Source organism: Meriones unguiculatus, chromosome 10 (genome assembly GCF_030254825.1).
Source record: "Meriones unguiculatus strain TT.TT164.6M chromosome 10, Bangor_MerUng_6.1, whole genome shotgun sequence".
Lineage (NCBI taxonomy): Eukaryota > Metazoa > Chordata > Mammalia > Rodentia > Muridae > Meriones > Meriones unguiculatus.
In genome coordinates this window covers 104071434-104076424 of record NC_083358.1, presented here as the reverse complement: position 1 = coordinate 104076424, position 4991 = coordinate 104071434, and the positions used below count along the sequence as shown (strand labels likewise).

The 4991-nt window shown below is 46.6% G+C and overlaps 1 long non-coding RNA gene across 1 annotated transcript; it reads right to left on the bottom strand.

Moving 5' to 3' along the window:
- Positions 1–532: 532 nt before the first annotated feature.
- Positions 533–4347, bottom strand: LOC132657073 (uncharacterized). Its single transcript, XR_009594917.1, has 4 exons — positions 4200–4347; positions 3276–3491; positions 2787–2825; positions 533–685 (listed from the first exon to the last, which is right to left on the bottom strand). It is a non-coding gene; the product is annotated as an uncharacterized LOC132657073 (long non-coding RNA).
- Between the last annotated feature and the right edge of the window lie 644 nt (positions 4348–4991).

Sequence of the window (4991 nt, the reverse complement as noted above, 5' to 3'; positions counted from 1 at the left end):
TGTAGTTAGGGCTTTTATTGTTGTGATGAGGCCCCATGACCAAAAAGCAAGCTGAGGAGGAAAGGGTTTTGGCAATTTACACTTCCCCAACACCGCTCATCATTGAAGGAAGTCAGGACAGGAACTCAAGCAGGGCAGAATCCTGGAGGCAGGAGCTGACGAAGAGGCCATGAAGGGGTGCCACTTACTGACTTGCTCCTCATAGCTTGCTCAGTCTGCTTTCCCATAGAACCCAGGACCACCAGCCCTTGGATGGTACCACCCACAAGGGACTGGGCCCTCCTCCACTGGTCACTAATTGAGAAAATGCCTTACAGCTGACTCTCATGGGGGCATTTCCTCAACTGAGGCTCCTTCCTCTCTGATGACTCTAGTGTTAAGATGACACAAAATCTAGCCAGTACAGTAATGTCGTGTGTGCTTGTTCAGTGACTGAGTCCTAAAGAGTCCTTTTAGGGAAGATCATTCTTTTTTATTTTAAATTTTTTTACATTAATTACATTTTATTCACTTTGCATTCCAGCCCCCTCCCTCATTTCCTCCCAATTCCACACTCACTCCCTCATCTCCTCCAAGTCCACCGATAGGGGAGGTCCACTTCCCCTTCCATCCGACCCCAGCTTATCAGGTCTCATCAGGACTGGCTGCAATGTCCTGCTCTGTGGCCTGGAAAGGCTGCTCCTCCCTTGGGGGAAAGGTCAAAGAGTCACCACTGAGTTCATGTCAGAGACAGTCCCTCTTCCCCTTACTAGGGCACCCACTTGGATACTGAGCTGCCATGGGCTACATCTGAGCAGGGGTTCTAGGTTATATCCATGAATGTACTTTTGTTGGAATATTAGTCTCAGAAAATACTCCTGAGCCCAGATATTTTGGTTCTGTTGTTCTCCTTGTGGAGCTCCTGTCCTCTCCAGGTCTTTCTGTCTCCCTCTTTTTTCATATGATTCCCTGCACTCTGCTCAAAGTTTGGTTATGAGTCTCAGCATCTGCTTTGATACACTGCTAGCTAGAGTCTTTCAGAGGCCCTCAGTGGTAGGCTCCTGTTCTGTTTCTTGTTTTCTCCTTTTTCCAATGTCCTTACCCTTTGTCTTTCTAAGTGGGGATTGATCCTATTACCCCGGGTTCTCCTTCTTATTTAGCTTCTTTAGGTGTACTGATTTTAGTATGTTTTTCCTATCTTATAGGTCTAGTATCCACTTTAAGTGAGTATATACCATGTGTGTCTTTCTGCTACTGGGATAGCTCACTCATAATGATCTTTTCTAGATCCCACCATTTGCCTGCAAATTTCATGGTTTCCTTGTTTTTAATTGCTGAGTAGTATTCCATTGTGTAAATGTACCACAATTTCTGTGTCCATTCCTCCATTGATGGACATCTAGGTTGTTTCCAGGTTCTGGCTATTACGAATAAAGCTGCTATGAACATAGTTGAATAAAATGTCCTTGTCCAAATAAATAAACTTGTCCAAAGTGGTTGTACAAGTTTACATTCCCACCAATGGAGGGAGGGTTCCCAATTCTCCACAACCTCTCCAGCATGTGTTGTCACTTGAGTTTTTGATGTTAGCCAACTCTGATAGGTATAAGGTGAAATCTTAGGGTTGTTTTGATTTGCATCTCCCTGATAGCTAAGGACACTGAGCATTTCTTTAAGTGTTTCTCTGCCATTCTATATTCCTCTACGGAGAATTCTTTGTTTAGCTCTATACCCCGGTTTTTAATTGTATTACTTGATTTGTTGTTGTTTTTTTTTTTTAACTTCTTTAGTTCTTTATATATTCTGGATATTAGCCCTCTGTCAGATATAGGGTTGATGAAGATCCTTTCCCAGTCTGTTGGTTGTTGTTTTGTTTTGACAACAGTGTCTTTTGCTTTACAGAAGCTTTTCAGTTTCATGAGGTCCCATTTATTGATTGTTGATCTCAGAGCCTGTGCTGTTGGTGTTCTGTTCAGGAAGTTGTCTCCTGTGCCAATGAGTTCTAGGCTCTTCCCCACTTTTTTTTCTAACCAATTTAATGTGAGGAAAGATCATTCTTAGCCACGCTCCACCAGGAGACCACTGTAGGTCCCAAGACACCGTAAAATTAATAATAATAATAAAACAATAACTAATAACAATACAAGAAAAAGAAGAGGACTTACAAATGCTCACAAAGTGACTCAAGGACATGTGAGTGTCTCCAGGAGAGTGTGCTGTCTCCAGAGCACATACCTGTACTTAGTGGGGGCAGCCTGAATAGGTGGAGGAAGTGCCTTAGATACCCAGAGCCCCAATACAAAGCCTGAGCAACAGAGAGGGTCATTAACTAAGCCAAACCACACAGCTCCACTTATCTATGGCACTTTCCTTCCAGTGACATTTATTCCCCCCTCCATTTCTCTGCCACTGTCAATTGAAGGAGTGATTGAAAGCAGCGAATATTGGAAGGGAGTCAGGAAAAGGAAGCCAGCCAGGTGCAGGCAATAAGGGATATTAGTCTGTAGAGTTTAAAAATAACAATAAAACCAACCAGATTCCATCTGGTTTATATAACCACCACGCCATGCAATTCTGAACAGTTGGCGGCAAGTGTAGCCAAAGGCGGGTCTTCCATCTTCTAAAACTGCCACTGATTGGAAGAGACCCGTATTACCAAACTCTGACTTCTGTGTAATTCTGATTGCCGGAATATGCAAGTATTTCAGCTCTAATAGATACTCAATAAAAACCAAGCTTAAATCAAGTGATCACAGGCACGTGTGTAAATCCTTTACACTCTCTGCTGAGCTCCCCCAGAAACGTACCTTTCCTCATCAGGAAGCTTCTTGCAACACGGCGACCCTCTGTTAAAACACGGAGGAGAATTGAAGGAACTGCCCAAGAAATGCAGGCGGAGGAAACTGCCTCCGTCACTCACCCTGCACTGGCGGGGGCCATGAGGCCCGCTGCCTCGAGATTTCATTCATATATTTTATTTTCCTCTCTTGGAAAACCCACAGGAATCACCTCGTAACTCAGGATATTAGAGAATCCATTAGTTCTGGGGCTGGGATCCTGAGGGGAAACTAAGTATTAACAAACACTCGTATTGACTGACACCCTCTGACGCTCAAACTACTTAAACCAGCTCCTAACTGGGAACAGCTGGCAGGAGACAGCAAGGCCCCGGACGGGACTGGGAATCTGGTTACAACTATGGTCCCTGGAAAGGACCTAGTCTCCATTAAGGGTTAAAATGTGGGAGGTCAAGAGAGCAGTCCTTGGGAGCAGGAATGGAAAGTGACTAAACGAACCTGAGAACAAAGCGTGCTCACATCCCAGCTGCAGCCCCTGCTCAGCCTGGGACTGAGCATGTGTTAAGAGCTGGAGTGGGCTGGGAGGGGCCTGAGCTTCAGCCTGATCTCGCGAGGCGTGTCTTTCCTGAGCTGGCATCACCAATCCTGCTGTGTCTGGCCAAACACCTTTCCCCAGAGTTGTTCCCACAGGCTAGGAAATGCAGGTCTCCACACCTGTTCGGGGGAGGGGAGAGAGTAACGACTTGGACCTGGGCCCAGCGTGTGTCACCCAGTGTCCCTCCAGATCAAATGTGCCCTGCACTCTGCTAAGCTGCCCAGCCGCTGGGCTGTGTGCCCTGACCCTGCTGTGGTCTGAGCTCTGCTCTTGGAAAGCTGAGTGCAGAGCCAGCCCTCTGGGCCTTGGCTTTGGGTCTGCAGCCCAGAGTGGGAACAGGAGAAGGGGAGGCAAGACCTCAGGTGTATAGACCAGAATCAACTGGCAGCGATGGTCGCCAGTGGCCGGTGGCCTGGTGCCGGTGGCAGTCACGCTGGGTGGTTTTCAGCGGTGTGACCTTGGCTCTGCTCTTTGGTGCCAAATCCTTTGGTGCGGGCCTGTTTACCGAGCCAAATTTCCCAGGCTTCCCATCGGTTCTGTGAACTACTTGAAAGCTCTCCAATAATTTTTCTTTTTTTTTCTACGTAAGAGTCGATTTGTAGTGTTGGAAGTCAAGAACCCTGCCTGGTACAGCATCTGTCCCTGAAAGACTCAGGAAACCAGGGACACATGGTATATGTGTGTGTGTGTGTAAGAAAACAGGAGAAGCTGAGTGAAGGGAACTAGACATCTGCAAAGGAAAGGCACTGTGGAAGTTCTGGGAGTGGGAGGGGCGAGGATGGAGGGATTGGCAGGTGAGGCAAAACAGCATGGAAGGGGTCACGCACCTTGTTAATGCTTGTAATAAGAGCATTGGCGGAAACTGCCCCAGCGGCCCCCTAAGGTATTTCTGCGTCGCTATTTCTGTCCAACGATGTGGTTTAAACGGTTTCTCGGCACTGTTTTAGGGACAGCAGTTTCTTGATTCAGTCTAGCTTCTGGAGATAAACCAGGGCGTTAGCTTTGACTTTGTACATTGATCAAGCGAACAGCGTGCTGGGAAGTGCCCGGATATATGGACATGCATATGCATGACGTGCTATGATATGATAAATATATGCATGAGAAACTCAGGTCTGGGGCTAGTTACGTGGGAGGGGAGGCTTTATGTAACACACTTATTTAATATCTCAAAGGGGAAACATTACTCACTCTGCCATGTTAGCGGAGCATTCGTCTTAAATCCAGATAGACAGAATGAAGAATCTCCAACAATTAATAGAAATTGTAGGGAAAATGATGACTAAGTGCTGGCTTCTGTGCATTTTATTTTCATGTGGCTTTCTAGCCTGCCCTCCTGATTATTGCTGTCTGTCTCTCCTGTTCTGAACTGGTTCTGTTAACCAACGCTGCCCTTCGTGGGTGTGGGTGTGGGTGTGAGTGTGGGGTGGAGGGCGTACCCGTAAGAGGATGAAACTAACTCAAATACACAAATCCATCTTCTTCTAAGAGAGCAGGCTACGGCTTATTTTAGAATTCTGTTTTCGTGGCAGATTGAGCAAGTAGTGTATGCTTAGAGAGTGCATGGGGAGGAGGCAGGCAGCGCGCTGAAAGTGACTTCTCTCTCTTTGGTTTCAGAG